The sequence below is a fragment of the Hibiscus syriacus genome, unplaced genomic scaffold (assembly GCF_006381635.1).
Source record: "Hibiscus syriacus cultivar Baekdansim isolate YM2019G1 unplaced genomic scaffold, ASM638163v2 tig00110082_pilon, whole genome shotgun sequence".
Classification (NCBI taxonomy): domain Eukaryota; kingdom Viridiplantae; phylum Streptophyta; class Magnoliopsida; order Malvales; family Malvaceae; genus Hibiscus; species Hibiscus syriacus.
The window spans coordinates 182,182-207,004 of NW_024062588.1; the positions used below are offsets into that span (position 1 = coordinate 182,182).

General features: G+C 33.8%; 1 pseudogene; it reads left to right on the forward strand.

Annotated features, from left to right (window-relative positions):
- Nucleotides 1-20,921: 20,921 nt before the first annotated feature.
- On the forward strand, nucleotides 20,922-22,201 carry LOC120214641 (annotated as a pseudogene).
- The last annotated feature ends 2,622 nt before the right edge of the window (nucleotides 22,202-24,823 follow it).

Below are 24,823 nucleotides of genomic sequence, written 5' to 3' on the forward strand. Positions count from 1 at the left end.
AGAGTGATGGGATCGTTGGGTATAGTAGTCGAATATAAGGCTTGGGGCTTCGAACGGCGATGATGGTAGCTTGAGTGTGATCGTTCGAGCTTGAGAAGCTCTGGTATCTCTTTGGTGTTCTCGATCGAACAAGTGAAAGAGGGAGGCTGAAGAAGGAGAGAAGCTGCACAGGGAAACTTTTAAAACAAAAAAATGGGAAATTTAAATAGGCTAGGGTTTAGTTCATGTTTAAAATAATATATATATATATATATATTTATTCATTAAAACAACATTGTTTCAATAGTTAAAGCCGTGTTTTACATAAGGAGGGGTAAACGCTTTGGTTAATCCTTTGAGATTTCAATCATTCAACTTGGGTCCTTAAGTTTTTTTTAGTTTCTGATTGTAGCTCCTAAGTTTCATGTAAATTTCGTCTGAAAGCCCCACCCATGTTGATCTTGATAGTAGGGTTAGAGGGTTTATAATATGTACGGGGCATGAAAGGAGATTTTCGTCTGATTGTGCCAGTTCTAAAAAACCTCAAAGAAACCTGAGCAAAGATTTCATGCCGCTGGAACAACGTCTCTGTCAGTCTAAACATCTCCCTCATGGAGAAACTTGTTGCGCCTATTCCAAATGTTCCACAACAACAAGGTTATCCTAGCAAGCCCTTTTTGGTCCATCTGAGTGGCAATCCAATCTAGTCATTCCTTGCAAGAGTTTCCTTTACAGTCAATAATAGAGATATTAAGTCCTGAGAAATGTAAAATAGATTTGGATTTAGGGCATTCTTTTAGGTTATGGAGCGTGTTTTCTATGGCGTCCCCATACATAGGGCATTTACCCTCCGAAAGGCGAGCATTGAGGAGTTTTTTCGCTTGTTAAGATTGCATTGTGACAGATTCGGTTTATACTATGTACGGGGCACGAAAGGAGATTTTCGTCTGATTGTGCCAGTTCTAAGAAACCTCAAAGAAACCTGAGCAAAGATTTCATGCCGCTGGAACAACATCTCTGTCAGTCTAAACATCTCCCTCATGGAGAAACTTGTTGCGCCTATTCTAAATGTTCCACAACAACAAGGTTATCCTAGCAAGCCCTTTTTGGTCCATCTGAGTGGCAATCCAATCTAGTCATTCCTTGCAAGAGTTTCCTTTACAGTCAATAATAGAGATATTAAGTCCTGAGAAATGTAAAATAGATTTGGATTTAGGGCATTCTTTTAGGTTATGGAGCGTGTTTTCTATGGCGTCCCCATATATAGGGCATTTACCCTCCGAAAGGCGAGCATTGAGGAGTTTTTTCGCTTGTTAAGATTGCATTGTGACAGATTCTCCAACCAAAGATCTTGATTTTTGGAAGAATCAGCAACTTGGTAAGGGTCTTCTATATTTGTTTCGTTGTCCCTTGGAATCCCTTTTCGCAAAAAAAGCCAATTATAACTTGATTTAGCAAAAAAGCAGCAGAAAGAGTGATGGCTCTATATAAGTTTGTCCGTCCTAGTATGGGCAATCAAAATTTTTAGGACTTTATCTGCACCTTCTTCTGGGAGCACACTCCTAACCTTGTCTTCATCCCATTTTGGTTCCCTGGAGCATAAATTCCGAACATTTAACTAGATTACTATCACTATCAATATAAGAGTGTGTCCAGCAAATCGGTGCAAAATTCCCCCCAAACATCCCTAAACAAACAAGTCTGGCCCGCGAAACCAATACGCCATAAGAAACCTTCTTTGAGGGCCTCCTTAGCTCTGAAGATACTAATCCACGCGTGAGATGGTCGGTCTCCAAGTTTAGCTTTGAGAAAATCCTTGTTGGAAAAATAAATAAATGGCTTAGAATTATTTAAAATTTATAACTTATAAATAAATATCTTTTAACTCATAGTAAAGCAATATATTTTTTACCTAAATCCTAAATCCTAAATCTCAAACCCCAAAACCCATACCTTGAATCTTAAACCCTAACCCTAAAAAGAAAAAATATGATTTTACTATGAGTTAAAGAAATATTTATTTATGGATTATAAATTTTAATTAAATCTAAATTATTTATTTATTTGAATCTAATGATTATAAATTGGTGTAAACTTATTATTTTTACATAGTATAAGTGGATCCTAACCCTATATAAAGATATACTTATACTATGTAAAAAAATAAGTATTACACTAATATATATATATAAATAAATCACTACTAACTCTACCTAATATTTTGACTACCGTTATATAATTTTGATTAATTAAATAATTTATATATACAAGTAGTATTGATAATTTGTTAAACGCCTTTATCACAAGAGATTCAATTATTACCAACAACCAGTTGGTATAGTAGGATGAGAAACTAGATTCTTTAAGTAAAGTCAGGGGTTCGAATCATGGCTTTTACGTATGGAGCAAACTGGGTTATGAGGGTCGCTCCCATAATGGGCCTCTACAAAACCTTATCTGAATTAGTGGGCCTCTACAAAACCTGATCTGAATTAGTCAGTCAATAGATCGGATAACTGTGATTAATTCAAAAAATTGAGAAAAAATTTTATGATGCTTTCACTTTGATCATTGAACAATTAAAATTTACATACAATTATCAAAATTTTAATTCACTTATTATGTTCATTGTCATTAGTTGTAATTGAGAAAAATTGATGCGACATGTTAAAGTTTTCTTTCTCAAAAAATACGAAGGTTCAATTTTGTAGCCACCATAAAGCATCACTGAATTTTTAAGATGCTTTCATTTTGGTCATCGAACACTTAAAATGTACATACAATTAATGAACTTTTAATTCACTTTTGTTTCGATCGTTATCATTAGTTGTAATTGAGAAAAGTTGACGTGATACATTAAAATTTATTTTCCCAATAACACTCGTAGGTTTCAAATCGATAACCATTACAAATACTAAGTATTTGATGAACAAAGTGATCATAAGTCAATTTTAATTGTAAAAATGCCATTTTTTACGAGAAAATTAACACTATTTAATTTCAAGTCGATCTAGCGATTGATAGTGACAAACTGAAATGTTTCAATTTCTAGTTTTGATTGAGATTTGAGGAGACTGAAATTTTTTATAAAGAGCTTTAACATAATAAAAGAAGAAGAATAATAGGTTAATGTTTTCGATCGAAGAAACCATCAAATGATGATAAAAATAACAACAAAAGAAGGGGTGATGGTTGCTAGATTTTTTAAGGTTTCATTAACACGTCAATTGTCGTTAATGAGTTAACAGTTCCACGTTTGAAATAATTTTTTTAATAACATCGACCTCAATGATTTTTTTTCCTTCAATTTAGATGATCAAAGTGAAATGACACTAAAAAATTTAATGACTATTAGTGCAGTTTATGATAAAAATAAATGTGAAATCATAAAAGAATTTAATACTTGTAAGTAAATCTTTGAATTTAAGTTTTGTGAGTGAAAAGGATAATACGATTCTACTTAAAACATAAATTTGAGTTCATATAATTATTAAATATAAAAGATAATTTGTAATAAAAGAATATGACCCGCATCTCTTGCTATGTTTGTTTACACGAAATGGGAGTGTAATGGAATTTTCTTTTTTGGGTCAAATTATTATATGTCATTCCGAGGAGGTAGGACTGGGGCTAGCGTAACACATGTTCCACTTCACTAATTAAGGCCATATATAATGCTTCTGCATGTGTAATTAAATTACAACTGAACCTCAATGTTTATTAATGTTCATTATGACAGTTTCATGCATGGTTGTCTGGTTACCTTCATTTAGTTCCAATAGCTACCTTTTCCCATTAATTTAATACCATTTAGTCCTTTCCAATATTAAATCTTATAACATGCGCCCCTTTTGCTTATGATGGAAGGGTGTTTTAGAAACATTGTCCTTTTTAATCTTATAAAAGCCCTTGAACCCAGGCTTTGGCCATTTGGATCTTTGTACGGTTGGCCTATTGAAATGTACTTGGAGCCAACACAGGTGGCATATTTTTACTAGAGATAGCAACGTTCAAATTAATCCTAGTATAGCTTAGTGGAGAGCTTCTTTTTCTTGTTATGTTATCAAAAGGAAAGAATAGGAGATTCTTTCGTCAGTCTAATCGTCAAGTTAAACACTTCGGGTGAGAAACAAAGCCTCTGTGTTAAACTTTTATTCAACAAGGCTAACCCTAAATTCTTGATCGATTCAGCACCAAATTCAGTTCTGAAAAAGAGCCAAGAACGAAAACAAAGCACACACTTTCCGCTAACGCAACTTGATACTACTATTTCCTTGTGGCACAGTATGTGTTTTCATGGTTGGCCTCACGGCATGGCATTCCCTGCACGGCGACACGAGCGATAACAACAATTTCTGCCCAAACCAGGATCTCGAACCCCCACACTCCTTTTTACCTCGATTCGATCTACGCGAAACTTTCGGGTCACTGCCGCTGTTTTCACTGGACAGCTCACTACCACTGTCGAGGGACGGTGGATTCGCACCCTGAAAGAACTCGAACTCGTGGTTGTCTATATCGTTATAGGCTCGGTGGGGATGAGAGTTGGCTAGTTGATCTTGAATACACACGAGACCTGCAAAGGAGAGGGAATCAAGTGAAGTGCCATCATCGGCTGCAGCATCCATGGCCACGGGGATGTTCTTGTTTTGCTTGTGGTTTCCCATTGATTTGGCTCATTGATCCCAGAGCTTATATATAATCAAGCTCTCTGTTTTGTTCCATTTGTTCGGTGGATCTACCGATGAAGCTGGGGAAGTAAAACAATGGAACCGACGTTTTGATGGTAACGAATTGTAGATGCTTGTGGTTTGGTGCTATTTGATTCGGCCACATTCTTTAGACTCGGATGCTTCAACTTGGTGGCCATACCAACGATAGGGTGACACAAATCCCTGATACGTTGATTCTGTTTTTTGGGCATTCAGTATTTGCCAAATACTGTTTTCTTCCTAACCTATTTAAATATGTTATTGGTTCGGTGGGTTTTCAAGATTGTTGGATTCTCTAACATATATGTAGACAAATATCATTCTCATCCGAGTTTTCGAGTTTAAATTTTATTTAAATTGAAAGAAATTAAATCAAAAAAATAAAAATTAATTTAATCTCGATTTTTAATAAAATAATTTAATTATTTTATAATTCAATTCATGGTTTTCTTATAACTTCATTCTTTATTTTAATTTATGTTTGCTTTGGTTAAATTTTGAATTTTATGCTCCTATACCAATATATATAATATCTCGATTAGGAGTATAAATGAATCGAGTTTGAATGAATAAAGTTGTTGTTCATGTTCGTTTATTTATTTTTAAAAGTGTTCGTGTTCATTCGTTTACCATTAATATTCGTGTTGATAGTGGTGTAAATGAACCGAGCTTGAATAAATAAAATAAAATTTATTTATTTATTTTTGAAGATATTAGTTTTTGTTCTTCTAAGGTTTGTGAACATGCTCATTTAAATATTCATTTAACTTTGAAAACTTATTCCGCAACCAATACTCTCTTTTTACTCTTTTATTTGCATGCAAATAAAATGGTAAAATTATTCCACTAGTGCTTAATTTCCTTAGACTTCATAATTTGAACTCTAAAGTTCACCTTATCTCAATTCAGTCCCATCTTCAATTCTTTTCTAATATAGTAAAATGTAAAAAAGAAAAAGAAGAACCCGGATCTTTTGAATGAGTCTATAAATAAATTTGTTAGTAAATATAAACGAACCAAATACACATTTATTTGTGTTTGTTTGTTTATTTATTAAATAAATATAAAAAATTTATTCGTTCTAATTTATATAATAAACGAACATAAATAAATGTTATACGATTCACAATTTTTTTTAATGAATACTACGTTAATTTACACCCATAATTATAATATTTTATTCACTTCCAACATAGTTTCAGTTCTTTTATATAAAATTTAATTTAATCAATCATAAAATTTAGAACCACACACAACATCACAACATCAACAACAGAGACATTAGTGGAATTGGGAACCAATGGGGTCACTCTCTAAACACATGACACGTGATGCCCACTTTCTGTTTCTTCTGCTAATGCAAAGCTCAAATTATATCATTCGGACCAAAAATATATATTATTGATAGTATTTTTTTAAGAATAATATATGATGATTACGATGTTTATCTTTTCATAATTTTTTTAAACAGTTGACAATGCATACATATATCATAAATATAATTTTTTAAACTTAAGACCCGTAAAGAAAATAAAATTTCATTTAACCAATGATATTACTTGATGAGTTAGTATTATTACTATCGATAGTCCTTTTCTTGAAATGGGGACAGTTTGTTGGCAAAATATGTAAAAATAGGGTTAAAAGTGTTGATTTTTTGACAAAATCTCACATTGGTTGTGTATAAGGAGGAGGGGAAATTCTTTTGTTATAAATAGAGCCCTCCTCCTCCTTAGTTTAAGATCCCACAAATATAAGCATTCTTCACTATTAAAGGCTATTTGTACTCTTTCTCTCTTTGTAATATTTCCTCTATTAGTGAAATATTATTTTAGTAGTGTTCGAGGAGGTAGGTATAATTTTGGCCTAATCTCGTTAAATTTTGGTGTTCTCTTTCATGTCTATTTAATAGCTATTGTCGGGTATAGTTGTTGTTAATTATTGTCCTATTAAAATTACTTGTCTTGGTAGTTCTGTCTAAGGACAGTGGGTTTTAAGAGGGACCATTGTGACCCCTCCTCTTTCCTGAGAATCTACCTTAGGGTGATTTTTAGTATAATCGTTTTCACACTAGTTACCTAGATAATAGTTTTCAAGGTGAATTTGTTATTATTGGTGGAAATTAACCCGAATTCCACAACAATTGATATCAGAGCTCTTGGTTTATTTTAGTATGCTTTGTGGTTACGGCTTAGGCTGATCTTCCACATCAGAAAAAATTTCCTTAGGGTAATTGACATTCTGTATTGACAGTTATTAAATAGAATTTATAGCAGAAATGACAGACGACACAAAAACATCCGCAAGAAATGTTGTGACAAATGTTAGATTTGTAGTGGAGATTTTTTATGGCACCGGTCATTTCGACATGTGGCAAAGTGAGGTTCTAGATGTCCTATTTCAGTAGGGTCTAGACATTGCTATTGAATGAGAGAAACCAGATGATGTTAAGGAGAAAGAATGGAAGAGGATCAATAGATTGACATGTGGTACTATTTGATCGTGTCTTTCTAGAGAGCAGAAGTATGCATTTTCTAAGGAAACTTCTGCAAGTAAATTGTAGAAGGCACTGGAGGAGAAATTTTTGAAGAAAAGCGGTCAGAACAAGTTCTACATGAAAAAGAGATTGTTCCGCTTCAACTATGTACCAGGTACCACTATGAATGATTACATTACTAGCTTTAATCAGCTGGTGACTGATCTGATGAATATGGACGTGACTTTTGAAGACGAAGATCTGGCTCTGATGTTGATGGGATCACTTCCTGATGAGTTTGAGTATCTTGAAACTACTCTACTTCATGGAAAGGTAGATGTGTCTCTCGGTGAAGTAACTGATGCTTTGTATAGTTATGAATTGAGAAAGAAAGACAAACAAGAAAATACAAGTGTCGAAGCAGAAGCTCTTGTTGTTAGAGATCGTTCGAAGAGCCAGAATAAAGGAAGGAGAGGGAGATCGAAGTCAAAGTCCATATTGAGCAAAGATGAATGTGCCTTTTGTCGAGAAAAAGGGCACTGGAAGAAAGAATGTCCCAAGCTAAAGAATAAAGGAAAACCTGAAAGGGGAAAGGCTGCCTCAGAATCAAATATGGTCGAGTATGATGATACAGATTCAGATTTCGCATTCGCTGCTACGCCACCAACCAGCTGTTCCAGTTCATGGCTGTTAGATTCAGCTTGTAGCCACCATATGACCCCCAATAGAAAATGGTTCTTTGATTTTAAAGAACTAAAAGGTGGAATTGTCTACACAGCAAATAATTCCCCTCTTGACACACTTAGGATTGGTTCAATTCGCTTGAGAAATCAGGATGGATCAATCAGAACCTTAACAGATGTCCATTATGTACCAGATTTAATGAGAAATCTCATCTCTGTGGGAACCTTAGAGTCAAAAGTTTTAGAAGTGAGGGAAAAAGATGGGATTACGAGGATTATCTCTGGTGCACTGGTGATAATGAAGGGAATCTGGAAAAGAAACAATGTGTATTATTTTCTGGATAGTACAATTGTTGGGACAGCAGTAGTGGCAGCTTCTACTGATGAACAGGAGTCAAAAGCAACCAGGTTATGGCATATGCGCTTGGGGCATGTTGGTCAAAAATCCTTGAAATTGCTGATAGATTAAGGATTATTGAAGGGTTCTCGGGCTTGCAAATTAGCTTTTTGTGAGCATTGCATCAAAGGGAAGAAGACGAGGGTGAAATTTGAAACAATAATCCATGATACTAAAGGTATTTTGGATTATGTTCATTCTGATGTATGGGGGCCTTCCAAGACAACTTCATTAGGAGGAACACACTATTATGTCACCTTTGTTGATGATTTTTCCTGGAGAGTTTGAGTGTATACAATGAAGACAAAGGATGAGGTGCTAGGATTTTTCCTTAAATGGAAAAAGATGATGGAGACTCAAACTGGCAGAAACATCAAACGTCTTCGTACAAACAATGGTGGAGAGTACAAAAATGATCTATTTCTGAAAGTCTGTGAAGAAGAAGGTATTGTCAGGCATTTCACTGTCAGATCTACGCCACAACAGAATAGGGGTGGCAGAGCGTATGAACCGGACATTAGTGAAGAAGGTTCGGTGTATGTTGTCTAATGCTGGGTTAGGCAAAGAATTTTGGGCTGAGGCTTTGGTTTATACTTGTCACCTTGTCAAACGCTTACCATCGACTGCTATTGGTAGTAAAATACCATTAGAGAAATGGTTTGGAGAACCTGCTACAGATTATGATTCCTTACATGTGTTTGGTTCCACTACATACTACCATGTTAAGGAGTCAAAGCTGGATCCAAGAGCAAAGAAGGCGATCTTTATGGGGATCACCTCTGGTGTGAAAGGCTATCGTCTTTGGTGTCCAGAAACAAAGAAAATAATCTTCAGCATGGATGTTACCTTTGATGAATCTACCATGTTGAGAAATGTGACTTCAGAAAAATTGGAGCAGACAGATGGAACTCCCAAACAGGTGGAGTTTGAAGGAAGCAGAATTGACCCACCAGTAAAGAAACTGATGTTGACTCTCCTATGGTAGAAGAAGAGTCAGATAAAGAAGAGGTTCAGACCCAAGAACCTCCACAACAACATGAATCAATTGCACTCAGAAAGGGAAAGAGGACCATTAGACAACCTGCTTGTTATGCTGATATGGCCTCTTTTGCATCACCAATTGCAATTGATGACGTTCCTGCCACTTTTAATGAAGCAGTCCAAAGTTCAGAACATAAAAAGTGGAGGATCGCCATAAATGATAAATGCAATCCCTTCAAAAGAATCAGACGTGGAAACTAGCTAGTCTTCCGAAGGGAAAGAAGGCAATTGGGTGCAAGTGGGTATATGCAAGAAAAGATGGATTTCCTAACAAGAATAACATCCGCTACAAAGCAAGATTGGTGGCTAAAGGCTATGCTCAAATGGAGGGAGTTGATTATAATGAAGTATTTTCTCCAGTTGTAAAACATTCCTCCATCAGAATTTTGTTGGCTTTGGTAGCACAGTTGGATTTGGAACTAGTTCAGATGGATGTAAAAACTGCATTTTTACATGGAGACTTGGATGAGGAAATCTACATGACTCAGCCAGATGGATTCAAAGTTGCTGAAAAAGAAGAGATGGTGTGCAAGTTAGAAAAATCGTTGTACGGATTGAAGCAATCTCCAAGGTTGTGGTACAAGTGATTTGACAAGTTTATGATAGGGTAAAAGTACACAAGAAGCAAATATGATCATTGTGTGTATTTACGCAAGCTACAAGACGGATCCTATATATATTCTTCTTTATGTTGATGATATGTTGATAGCTTCCAGGAGTCAGACAGAAATTGCGAAACTAAAGACTCAATTGAACAGGGAGTTTGAGATGAAGGATCTTGGTGAAACGAGAAGATTCTAGGCATGGAGATATCAAGGGATAAGAAATTGGGAAGGCTTTGTTTGTCTCAGAAAGAATATCTGAGGAAGGTACTAAAACGTTTTGGAATGAATGAGAAGTCAAAACCAGTTAGTACACCTCTTGCTTCTCATTTCAAGCTCGGTGCATCCATGTCACCTAAGGATGATGCAGAACGGGAATACATGTCAAAGGTTCCGTATGCAAGTGTTGTTGGTAGCTTAATGTATGCAATGGTGTGTACAAGACCCCATATTTCACAAGCAGTTTGGGTTGTGAGCAGGTATATGCATGATCCTGGAAACGAGCATTGACAAGATGTGAAATGGATTCTGCGGTATATTTTGAACACCGTAGATGTTGGTTTGGTCTTTCAGCAGGACAAACAAGATGGTCATTGTGTAGTTGGGTATTGTGATTCAGACTATGCAGGTGATTTGGACAAGTGTCGATCAACTACTGGTTATGTGCTTACATTTGCAAAGGCACCAGTCAGTTGGAAGTCCATCTTACAGTCAACAGTGGCTTTGTTTACTACAGAGGCGGAGTATATGGCAGTTACAGAGGCTGTGAAGGAGGCAATTTGGCTTCATGGGTTGCTTGGTGAATTGGGAATGGAACATAAGCACATAAAAGTGCATTGTGACAGTCAGAGTGCTATTCATTTAGCAAAGAACCAGGTTTACCATGCAAGGACGAAGCGCATCGATGTTCGATATCACTTTGTACGAGAGATTCTAGAAGAAGGCGGAGTCATAATCTAGAAGATTCGGACTATTGAGAATCTTGCTGATATGTTGACAAAAGTGGTAACTGCGGTCAAGTTTAAACATTGTTTAGACTTGGTCAATATTGTTACAAATTGAAAGATGAATTTGCAGACACTACTGAAGATTGGATTTTTGAGAGATGTGTGTGGAATTTGCTAATGTGGAGATTTGTTGTTTTTTGGCAAAAATCCCACATTGGTTGTGTATAAAGAGGAGGGAAAATTCTTTTTTTATAAATAGAGCCCTCCTCCTCCTTAGTTTAGGATCCCATAAATATAAGCATTCTTCACTGTTAAAGGCTATTTGTACTTTTTCTCTCTTTGTAATATTTTCTCTATTAGTGAAATATTATTTTAGTAGTGTTCGAGGAGGTAGGTATAATTTTGGCCTAACCTCGTTAAATTTTAGTATTCTTTTTTATGTCTATTTAATAGCTATTGTCGGGTATAGTTGTTGTTAATTATTGTCCTATTAAAATTACTTGGGTTTCTGTCTAAGGAAAGTGGGTTTTAAGAGGGACCATTGTGACCCCTCCTCTTTCCTGGGAATCTACCTTGGGGTGATTTTTAGTACAATCGTTTTCACACTAGTTACATAATAGTTTTCAAGGTGAATTTATTATTATTGGTAGAAATTAACCCGAATTACACAACTTGATGACCCTTAAGAAAATAAAACTTCATTTAACCAATGATATTACTTGATGAGTTAGTATTATTATTATCAATAGTACTTTTCCTGAAATGGGGACAATTTACTGGCAAAATATGTAAAAACAGGGTTAAAAGAACCCATTGGAAATGGTCCATTGTAAGCTTCAAGACGGCCCCTCAATTATCACAATACATACAATTTCCCTATATCACCCTATATATAATTCTCCCATTGTTTTCTCAATTTGGTGTCTAAGCCAACGGGGTCGCACATAAGTGGGAAGCTGCCTAAAAGCCCCTCGTGCCCCGGTTTGCTCCTACTCGGATGGCAACGGGCCGGGTTTGGGTCGGATATTAGTCCCCCCGTCTTGTTCCCGTCCCCGTTTAAAAAACCGTACCTATCCCCGCTTAAAAAATCGCGGAGATTTAAAAGGGGATCCCCATCGGGTAATCGAGAAAAACCGCGGGGAAAAGGGTATCCCCGTTTAGCATAAACAGTTATTTAAACGGGTATCGGGCCGGTATCAGGCCGGGTATATATATATTTAAATTAAATATATAAATATTATATATATATATATATTAATTTAATTTAAATTTATTAATATATATATATATATAATAATTATTTTTAATATTTATCGGTCGGTTAACATAAATGATTTTTCTCCGTCCCCGTCCCTTTTAATATAAACGATTTTTTTTTGTCCCCCTTTAATTCATTTTTTGATTTTTTCCGTCGGGTTCGAATTTTTTTGCCATCCCTACTCCCATGCTCGAAAGCAAAGAAGGAACACATCGTCTCGTACATTTTATCGAGCAGATCGGTCCCCATTGTCTAGTTGTATGAGGAGGTCACGCTTAACTGTGGCTCCTGCCTCAAGTTAAGTCGATTCAATTGGAGGAGCCATTTCCCCCACTTGGGTTCACTTTGCTGTCACCTTCTGTACCAAGGGACCCCTCCTGCATTCATTATAGACGAGGGTTGTTTTGCCATTATCCTATACTTTCCCGCTTTTATATAATCGGATTTCATTTTTTCCCTGAAAAATTCTTCTTCGACATACGAGAATAATGACATGATTTTCAATAATCTTTAAAATATATGAATATAATTTAAAAAGAAATTCTAATTAGATCTATTGCGAATATATACGTATATCTAAATTTGAAGCGATTACCCTAAATTATTTAGGGGACCACGGATTCATTTCCAAGGTCCAATTTATATTTAGTATGTAAAAAAATAGGGTTAGATGAACCCAATAATTCATGTAAATGCAATTTGATTGGGAATTTTAACCCTTTTTTATCATTATTTTAGGCTCCACCTACATAATTTCACAATCATTCTACGACCTAGGGTTTGTAGCCCTAGTTTATAAAATTAGAGCAGGTAGGTGTCTTTCTTTCTTTCTCTAACATGAAAATATTTCCATTTCGACCACTACTAAATGTAATAGTTTAGACTCTCTTGCATATAATAATGTAATTTAAGTTGTCTTAAATATAAAAATGTTATTTGAATGACCAAAACATTAACATTTAAAAGTTGGATGATCATGTCTCATTGGGTAACCTCAGTTGTAAAGGTAATTTTGTTCTCTTTAGAAGTTACGTGTTGGAGTAATTATATCTATAAAATAATCGTTGTCAATGGTTAAGAAAGATATGTGTTGGTCGATTCTCGAGGAGACTAATATATGTGTTGGGCAAAGTGTTGTCCAAAAACATAGGTGTCACTTTGGGCTAAATCATGCCTTTGTTTGTTTAAAGCAGTTAGTTGCCGTCAACATCTAGTGGTTGGCCTGTTATGGCCCATGGAAGACAACGAAAAATCAAGGCTCTTTGGGCTCCCCCAAATTTAAATCATGGCCCGTAATGAAAAAGACGGTCTAATTGTGAATTTCATCATTCTAGTTTATAAGATGAACAACTTGATCTCTTTACTTTAATATATCAGAATATGATTCTTGTACTAACAAAAGTTGAGAAACTACTCCTATGTTGTTGACATACAAATGAACTTGAACTATTGATTTATGTTAATTCTTTAAATACAGATGATCGTTTTATCAATTTATAATCAGTAGTTTAGCAACAATGCTTATTAATAGTGTAAAGTAGACCAGAGATCATTGAACCATACTAAAAAGATCATTTTGGTCATTTAACTTTTAAAAATTATAAAATGGGCATTCTATTTATCAAATATTAAAAAATGGTTACTACAGTGCTATAATAATTTTAAAAGTTTGATAAATTAACGATCATTTTGTAGAATTCAACCAAATTTAATAATATTTTTTTTATGTATGACAAAATTTAATAATCATTTAATAATTATCTATTAAATTTTTTTTGTTGCCCTCCGGTTCACAAGGCTTCGCCTTGACTAATCTGGACCGACTCGGGTCACACACCTGGCTTTGTCGGGTGAGTCTCCCAACAGGGATTTTCTACATACACAAGGACTCGAATTCGAGACATGCTTAAGCGCTATATCAAACTGCGTATCACTTGAACCAATCGAGTTGATTAATTACCTATTAAATTTAATAAAATTTTATAAATTTGAAAAAAAAATATTCAAAACGACATTTAAACATAATTCAATAACTTTTTTATACTATATCCTTAATAATAAAACCTAATTAAACTAACATTTGAGTAGGGGCATTCAAAAATACCCAACCCGATTGATCCGGTCTAAAAAATTGGGTAATTATCCAAAAAAAATTATTTAACCAGGTCGAGTATTTGGGCCGACATTTTTCGGTCTAGTCCAAGTCACAAAATTTAATTTTTTCAGATACCCAATTACAATTTTTTTATATATATAATATTATTACATATTTATTTGTTAATAGTTTTATATATTAAATTAAACTAATAAAAGTAAAAAAAATGTTGATTCCCAAAATTGAAATCACTAAAAGACTAAAACGTTTATTTTTCCTCACGATGCTCCATCGCTCCAGCCTCCAGTAGTCTCGTCAACGGTCGCCGGTCACTTATCTAAGGAGGCAAGCACCCACCGGCCACCACGGCCACAGCCCACAAGCAGTAAGAGATTTTTAAAATAATGAAGTAAACAAATGTCCAGATTGCATGTTAGATTTCATTTGTTTATGCACATTTGATCTTATTCAACTTATCTTACTCTCTTTTAGGACCAATATATATTTGGGTTGTTGATTTTTCAAGCGTAAGAACCACTCGTTTTTCTGCCTTGTTGCCCCTCCCTCCTTGCGTTTCCACTGCTCCATTTACCTCGTCCTTTAAGCTAATTTCAGGTACAGCTCTTCACATTAACGCCTGCTTCACTTGCGTCCACTTTCCTTTGTTTGATTAGAAAACTTGGATGTTGTTACTTGGTTTTTTTTTTTTTTTGAAAAATAGAATCTCGGAGGTTTCCTTTGGTCCAAACAAAAGCCACAGCGGAGAGCTCTGTTGAAAATGATAATTTGTGTATTTTTTTTAAATTAATAGTTTGAAAATGATAAAAATTCGAATACCCGATTATTAATTATAGATACCCACAAAATTCGGGCCGGGATACACCAACCAATCAACTACTCAAAAAATCGGATACTAGAAATTTCGAGTACTCGAAAAAATTTGAGTGAATCAAATCGACCAATAAATAAATAAATAGCAGTGGACTAGAGTCTATTATATATAAATGTGGGTTTGAGTGAAAATCGGACATCCGAAATCCCTAAGCAAATCAGGTATATTGTCGTATGTAAATCATAGGCGAATGAGGGACCAGCGTTCCACTATGGCTCTAGCAATGTCCCATCAACATAACTAAACTAATGATAACAATATAATGAAAACAAACGACGATCATACATTTACGAGACGGTCGATATCTACATGTAATCGAAAGTCCAAAATCACAATAGCCGTTAAGCAAGTGGCTTCATTTGTCCAAAGAATAAGCATTTAATTATTACTAGTTGCATGTATTTTAAGCTAAGTATTAAAGAATGTGTCTAACCTTATAGAATGGTTTGACCTTCCAAAAAAAATGTTTTACAAGCCCATTGACGTACGATTTTGATATAAGATCGTTGATAAGGACGAGTTAAGATCAAATATTAAAAAAATATTTTATTAAATATTTAAATTTAAAAAATAAAAAGAATAAAGAATTTATTTGAGTAATATTTAAATTAACAAATATCTATTCAAAAAAAGAAAAGAATTAGGGGCAAAAAATCTCCCAGTACTCAACAAATGGCTTTTTCTAGTTGTTAGGAAACAAAGAAAAGATGGAAAGATCCAGGTCTTGTTATTTGTTTTGTTCCGCTCGACAGTACCGGTTTTGATACTGGTTGCCGTCCGTCGGTTATCTTTTTTTTTGTTTTTTAATTTTTAATAAGAATAATTATGTCTTTGTGACATGTTTTCTGTCTTTGTGACACGTTTAACTCTGTCTTTGTGGCACATTTTTCTCTGTCTTTTGGTAGCTTACGGTTTTTGTCGTTGTTTTTATTTATTTTTTTTCTCAGGGTTGGCCCCGACTGATCAAGATTATGTTTATTTGTTATCATACTGATCTTCATTGCTTTGAACCCTCGGATTGATTTGGATACGCGTTTTGGGCTCGTGGATAGTTTTCTCACGTCACTTGACTTTAATTTGCGATTTGCGGTTGTTTTTCAATATTTCATTTCTTTTGTGGTTCGTTTGTCATTGCAATTAGATTTGTTCGTATCTTTATTTTGTTCGAGCATTGATTAGGTTTTTTTTAACTTTTTCCTTTTATGGTCATTGTGTGATCTAGGTGGCTAGTTTTTGTGTCATTGATTATAGGAAAATGTCCTAATTATAATTTAGCTTACGTTTACGGTTATACTTGTAAATATTCATTATAATTCTGATTTTTTATTTTTAATAAAACTAGCGGCTTTCTATAAAAAAATAATAGTAATAAATGTAACATTTATCCAGTCTAATAGTTTTTTAACGGTACAAATTGAATCACAATTTTAGCAGTTATATATATCATTATTTGTAAAATAACTCTTCTTAAAAAGTATAAATAATAAAATATGATATTCATTAGAAAATTTTCATATATGAATTCATTGAATGATCTCAGTAGTGAAAGAAAATATTATTTTTCTTAGAGGACTCGAATTCGAGCAGTTATATATACAATGTATTTGTTATTCATGATTAAAAAAATTATGAATATATACTATATTATAATTAATAATATTAGATTATTCAAAAAATACTATTTATTATAAGATCATTAGTTTATTCTCAAAAGATAAATATGATACAATATACAACACCGTCAATTCAATATATCCACCCATGTAAGGCGTGATAAAATATGTAATATTTTTAAGAATAATAACATACATTTCTTCGTATCCACTTGAATGATTCTCAGTTGAGTTTAAGGGGTGTCATCTAATATGTATGATGCAACTTTGTACAAGAAAATAATAAATAAAATATAACAAGTGATTAAGCATAATTGAGAACAATAACATGGCATAAACCAGATTATTAAATTAAGGCGATCATCATCGACCTTAACCTAAACACGCCAAATACCTCCTGCCCATAATTAGTTGTAAATTTCTGTAATTAATTAACTTAAATTTCTGCATAATTCTGCCCCATGTCCTTTTACTTTTAGTTCCTTAATTTTATTAGCCTCCTCGTTGACTGATTCAAAAATTGAAGTCTAATCGAGAATACTGTGTTTGCAAACCGACTTTTATTAAATTTGAATGCAATATCAATATCAATTGAATATTTTAAACTAATAATATGGATATTGAAATTAAACCGACTTCAATTTTTCTCATATCGGACGAGTAGAGACTAAACTTTCGAAAGGTCAAAGAGTATTAAGGACTGGGAGTAGAATTAAATCTTTAATTGATTATGTTTTTGAAGAGAAGAATCGAAGGGTGAGCGGGAATAATAATTGAGGTGGGGTGTTGGAGGGGGTGGGAAGATCCCTTGAAATACTACAAAATCCATTTGTTCCTCAGCCTATACTTCACCTTTTCCTTTTTCAAACTTTATAATTAAGGTGTGCTGCCCACCACATGGCCCTGCAACTCTTGTTTATGCTCCACACACCATTAGCACATGGAAAACATACAAGAGATCGAGCCCTCCAGAATAAATCTTGATATATGTATATGCCTATACGTTACAGGTATATATTTCGATGCGAACGATCTTCTAACGGTCGGTATTTATCACTATTTATAACGTGCAATAATCGTTTTGTATTGGTTCGATGAATTTAATGGTCAGATGTACATTTTAAAACTTAGTGACAAAAAAAGCGTTTCATTACAATTTAGATACCATTTATGTACTTTACCCTTTTCTTTTCACAATATATATGTATATATATTCTTCTTCGAATCGATCATATATCATGTAATGATAGCAAAAACATGCATTGATTAGCGGCATTACCAGGACACAGATGTGAGATTTCTTATTAATCAATGAGCACTTATTGATTATTTTTACTACGTTAACTGTATCAAATGTTGTTAAATTATGATTTTAATTTTAAGTCACTTTTGATCCAAGAATTTTCAATATATTTCATATTAAATCTGACGAAAACTAAAAAAAAATTATCAATATTTTGAGGATCCCATTGAAATATTTTAAAAGGAGTGGGATTTGCTAGAGCATTGGGGAATGGGTGCACTCACTATAGGGATTCCCTCTCCCAATATTCAATTGGGGGGGGGGGAATGTTTTCACGTACAGTGATGTGGAATGGAATAATTTCATATGTAGTGACCCTTTTCTTGAACTTCTCAATCAATTCTCATCATCATCTCTTCACCTCTATGTCATGTTCTTGGATTTTGAATATTTGTCCTCCATTAACGTACATTCCTTTTCTCCTATCTTTTTATTCGATTAAAATACTAGTTAATTTCAATGATAGACCACACTCCATCACGTGCAAATTTCGTCAAGAAATCAAAGATTATAAAGGGTTTAATTTTGCCCTCGGTCCTTAAACTCTCTGGACTTTTAAAATGTAGCCCCTCAACTTATTTGGGTTGAAAAAAAAATCCAACCAATAACAACGTTGAGGGAACTTTCAACTCATTTGGGAAAAAAACATGTAAAGCGTTATCTACCAAATAATTGATCTAAGCTCTAACAATTTATATATTTTTTAAGTTAATTATAAAAAATATTGAATGGAGATTCGAACACAAACATAAGCACTTGTGCATGAGGGGCTTGAACTTGACTTTTCTTACATAGGTCACCAACTTGGTTCAAGCTCTCATATACAAGTGCTCACCTATGTGCACAGATCTCCTTATGAGATTGTGTGAACCATCCACAATTCTTAGCAAATATAAGGGATAAAATCTTGACATGAAAATAACATCGATTGTTGGAGATTCGGGATTGTTTCACATACGCTCTTCATAGACTTCTAAGAGAATTTAAAGTTCTCTAACAAACATTTTAATGAATTTTTGTTAATTTTCTTGTATAGAAGCAATAATTTTATTAAAAAAAAATATCTTCAATTTCAATGAAACTTTACAATCATAATCTTAAATTAAGCACATAATTTGGACATTTTTCTTAAATTAGTGATACAAATTAGCTACTTCAAATCACATAAGGTTTATACAAGGAAAGATAAAAAAACCCCAAAACTTGAGCAATGATAGATACAAATAGATTTGATCGTATCGGCAAACGAAGCATGAAAGTAGATAAAGCTATTGAAAACCACCGACAAAATCGTATATTAGAGTCGGGTGACGTGATAAGTCTATCCATGAATGCAAATCAAGTATCCAAATCCAATTTTACAGTCCAAAGTATGGAAAATCAGAATGAACATATAAGTGTCATCTTGATTAACCGTGTTGATGTCAAATCAACACTTAAAAATAAATGAAAAAAATGATCAAATGATAAAAAACGTGTCAAAAGACATAGAAAAACATGTCATAAAGGAAGACTTATTAAAAATTAAAAACAAGAGAAAAACAAAGGTATACTATAAAAAATAAAAGGACAATAAAAAAATATCGGTGGTCGATAACCAACATTAAGATTGATATCATTGCTCAACAACAAAGATAAAAAGAAGAAATATGAAAGACACACCACATATGAGAGAAACTGGTAAATAAAATTTTGTTATATCCAATGTCTTATTTAAAAATTAAAGTCTAATTTATTATACATATTTAAATTCAAAGAAAAGTCGGTTAATAGTTACATATGATTGGACTTTAATTTTCAATGAAAAGAGTAAAGGGACTGAAGGAAGAATTAGACCATTTTAAAGGAGCACTCTTTCTTGTAATGCTAAATCACATATATAGACAGCGTCATCCATATTTCACAGAGCTGTCTCGAATATTTTCGGGCCCTGAGCGAAAATTAAAAAATAGACCCTTATAGAATAAAAGTATATTCTATTACATTAAACAATTAATTTAATATCGTAAAAAATGATTAAACTTTTTCGAACATTAGTTTCATTATTTTGTTAAGAAAACACTTTAAATACGACTAAGAAATAAAAAATCGAATGTGAGTATGAATTATGTTATGAAGCTTGATTTTGAATAATAAATTAAAAAAATAAAGAATAAAGTATTATGTTATCGTTAGATTTAGATTGAAGAAGACTAAGAGTTAAAGAAAATTTGGTTAATTGAAGAATAAGTTCCGTAGGAAAAGAGACAAGTATGATTAGATTTAATTCAAAATTAATTGAACTAACGAGAGAGATAGAGAAAGGGATGAGAAATGGAGAATTTTATGAATTTGAAAAAAAAAATTAGAGGCCTTAATTATAAAGGTCGAAAGGGGCCTCAATTATAAATGTATAATTGCAAAAACTTAGGGACCTTTGAGAAAATTAGGGCCTCAATTATAAAGATACGTAGAAATTGAAATTGAAAAAACTTAGGAGCCTCAATTGTAAAGGTAGAAAGTGAGATTGAAAAAACTTAAGGACCTCAATTATAAAGTTAAAAAGTGAGATTAAAAAATTGGGGGTCTCAATTATAAAGGTAGAAAGTGAGATTGAAAAAACATAAGAGAATCAATTATATAGTTAAAAAATGGATTAAAAAAATTAGGGGTATCAATTATAAAGGTAAAAAAAGGATTGAAAAATTAGAGACTTCAATTATAAAGATTAAAAATTAAGATTGAATAAAATTAGAATATCAATTATAAAGATAAAAGGTAAGATTTAAAAATTAGAAGCCTAATTATAAATATGTAAAAATGGGAGCCCTAATTACAAAGATGAAAAAAAGGGGTCCCTGAGCAATCGCTCAGGACGCTCCCTGTAATAGCCGGCTCTGATATTTCATAGTAATATTTCAAAGCTTCAACACCCATTGAACGAAGCCTCAACTTTGCCACCTGTTCCTTGTCTCTTTACTCTTTGTTTCATCGATTCCTTTAGCTCAGAACAGATGGACATGTTGAGTAGCTGCGAGAAGATGGTCACCATCTCTTCAACTAGCAATGAATGGTCACAGGTTTCTCTCTTCCTCTCTAAATCAATCAATTATTTACACAGAAACATGACCCCATTCTTTGTTGCTTTGCTTTTGGAAGAGAATATTTACTTTGTGTCGTCGTTTTTTTTACCCTAATAACACCCTCCTTCATCTCTTTCTTTCCCCTTCTCTTGTTGCAGACCCTGATGGAGAAACCAAGCCAAGAACAGCGGCAACAAGCACTCAAGTGTCCTCGCTGTGACTCGTCCAACACAAAATTCTGCTACTACAACAACTACAGTTTATCCCAGCCCAGACACTTTTGCAAAGCTTGTAAGCGTTATTGGACAAGAGGTGGCACTTTAAGGAACGTTCCTGTTGGCGGCGGATATCGGAAGAACAAGCGTGTTAAAAGGACAGCTTTTTCTTCTACTAATACGTCGTCTTGTTCAGCTATCGGTGGTACTGGTACGGGTGCTTCTTCAACTGCAAATCCTATCCCTCCATTGTCTTCAACCTCAAGTACTCGCCCTTTGTTTTATGGGTTAGCTAATGACCCTTGGGCGGATTTAATCAATCTTCCTTACCAGCCATCTATGAGTGCTCTTGGATTAGGGTTTTCTTCTGGGGATAGTATTGATCATTACCAGAATAACCCACTCCTTTCGAGCTATTCAAATATTTTGGCTCCTCATCTTCTTCTATCGCTACACCCACCGTTGCTTCTCTTTTAGCTTCCACTCTTAACCAGCACAAATTCAACAATGGTGGTGTTAAAAACACTGAAGCCTTATCTCCTTTTCAAGATCTTCAAATGATTACTAATGTCGAAAATGGGCTAACCATGAAAGATGTCAAAGTACCATGCCAGAATCAGCTTGAGCAAATTGGTTTATCCGATCCGGTAGTTTATTGGAGCACAAATATGGGTTCCTGGCATGATCCAACAGGTATCGGGTTGATCTAGCAAAAGAAAAAAAGTAGACCACTTCTTCAAATTATCTCCCTCTTTCTCGTCTTCTTTTCCTTTTCTTTTTTCCCCCTAGGCACTTAGTTTCTATATAATCAAAATGGTGTGGGATTTGGGAATAAATCTAAAGTTGAGTACTGATACAAGCATGGGAGAAGATTGGATCGGAGCGATCATGTCAGCTGCAATAATTCAGCCTGGAGTTTTATTATCGAAAAGGTTGGGAAACCCTTATTTGCGCTGAGAGGAACCTCGGATCCTTTTCTTCAAAGGTATACTCTATGTTACTCGGACTCATGACGAACGAGTACAAGAAACATAGAGTATATATCATCTTCGTCACCATCTGGCATTATGTTGAAGAGAGAAACTTAGCTGATCATTTTGCTGCAACTTTTTTAATCCAGTAAGTTTGTTTTCTATTTTGTATGTATTTATATATATATATATATATTGCATGATGTACTCTTATTGTTAGGTTAGGTTTTGGGGGGTATATGTTGCAGTCCTCACTATAAACATTAGATGAGGATCTCATTTTCCTTTTCATTTTGTGGATTTTGGGGATTTGGGGTATAATTAATAATATTTATATTAAAGAGGGGAGATTTGTACCTGCAAACTTGAGCAATTAAATTTATTGTGTGACTGGTCTATGTTTACGAATTTCTCGTTCTTGGTGTGCCCTTCAGTAATCATTTTCAAATCGTTCGTTAAATGAAACTATTGGCGAAACTCGATGGAGCTTGACCAACCGAAAAACTTTCATGTGACATGTTTAAAACTCTCATGCATTCAAAGGTCCATAAAAGTATACACTGCAACATGTATGAGCAGTACATATATAGAAATATCAGTGCCATTGTTTTTCATGTGGATAGGTTTATTTGTAGTTCATGGGTTTGTATTTTAGTTGGCTGCAGATATTTTCTGCCTGCTGGTTTCAAGAGTATATAGCGCATAATACTGAATTACAGCCACATCGTAGCGGTTTTCAAGGCCACTCCGACATTTTAATCACATCGGCAATTAAAATATGTAGTACTTCTAGAAAACAAATATAACTGTATCGTTCGTATCACCCGCAATGCAACCGCATCCGTAACTGAAATTTAGTACCATGATGTATCGGTGCAAGAGTAGAAGACTGAAAGAAAAGAGCTTCAGACATTGAGAAACAGTTGAGCTATGGCAGGGAGAAGATTGAAGGTCCACCACTACCACTTGGATTTTAGCAGTTTGGCTGCTTCCAAAGACAATACCGATTCCTTTACCAGTTTCCTCTCTCGATGTTTGTTTTGTTTTGTTTCTGTGAAATTTGTGCTAGAAAGAAGAGAAAGGGAAAGATCGATGGCACATGGGGACCTATAGATCTGGGTTAAGATATATTTAGGTTAAATTCATTATTAATTTATCGAATTCTGATTAAATTCGATCTTGAGAACATCAAGTCCATTAGTAATTAAGTTGATAATATTAGGCTAGATAAATTGTGAAGCGTTACTTTAGTGAAAAAGACATTAAGACGGATGGTAAATGAGGTATCTACCTTGTAGGCGAACTCAGCTTTGCACTTCCATAAATATGAATTAGATACTCATGACTCGAACATACATATAACCGAGTTTTATGAGTATTCGAATTTCATGAATCGAGTCGGATATGACATCTCAAATATCTCAACATGCAAATACCGCATAATAACAGTATAATGGACACTCTAAACCACAAATCAAATTAATGAAAGTATGCAAACCCCTAAAGATAAGGTTACCCTAATTGATTGTACCCTTGAAATTAGGACGGCGTGTCGTGTAATATTAAAGCCTAGGAAATTTAATCACTCATTTATCTACTAAATATAGTACTACTTAGGTGGTCGAGCTATAAGCTGCCACTGATGGCCGGCTCAGCTTCCCCACTAATGTCCCATTGCTTTCAGTTCATTGATAACTTGTATCATGCGTGAATCTGTAGTGGGTGTCCCTCTATTGTCTGGGGGACCAATTTGTTCATCATCTTTTAACAACTCTTTCACCTTTAAATTATTTTTGGAGCTAAATATTCAGACAAGGATATACTATTTCAGGGTTGCTCACATAAGAGTTTAATCTTTCAAAAGGGTGGATTAAAAACATAATATTTCTGAATATATTCAAGGGTTGAACTTTTTAAAATTTGTGTAAATAAGATATTAACTTCAGAAAACGTTCAAAATTTTAAAATACTATATCCTTATTTTTTTCATACTAAAAAATGTCATGCCCCTATTCGGGGTTAAACCTTATCTGCAAATATTATAAATGTTGTGCTCTTATTCGATCGTTATGAAAGGTTAGATCCTTATATAAGCAACTGCAAAAAAGAAAAGAAAAGATTAGACCCTTGTTTACGCATTTAACCAATTTATTTTTCAGATTTGACTTTTCTTATATTTTCAGAAACCTAAACCTGCATGGAAAAACAAAACCCTAATCTATGTTATTCATTAAAAAAAAAGCAACAGATTGTTTGTGGTTGAGCTGTTGTCTGCATTAATTCGGTGTTTTATAAATAGGGATGATTAAATAATTTGAATTCAAGACGTTTTAAATAATTAGTTATTTAGTATTTTCCCCAGAAGAGTTATTTAGTAATATTTTAAACTTTAGGTTTCAGTATTATAATCCATTCCTGTCACATTTATGAAATATATTAAAATAATTTGAATTTCATAGATTTCGATTGAATATAGTTTTAGGGATAAATTTATATGATTCATAGATATATTATTCTATTCTTAACTGTTGATTTTCGAAATTGGTTAACACGGAGTTTTAGTTAACTAATTGTTTT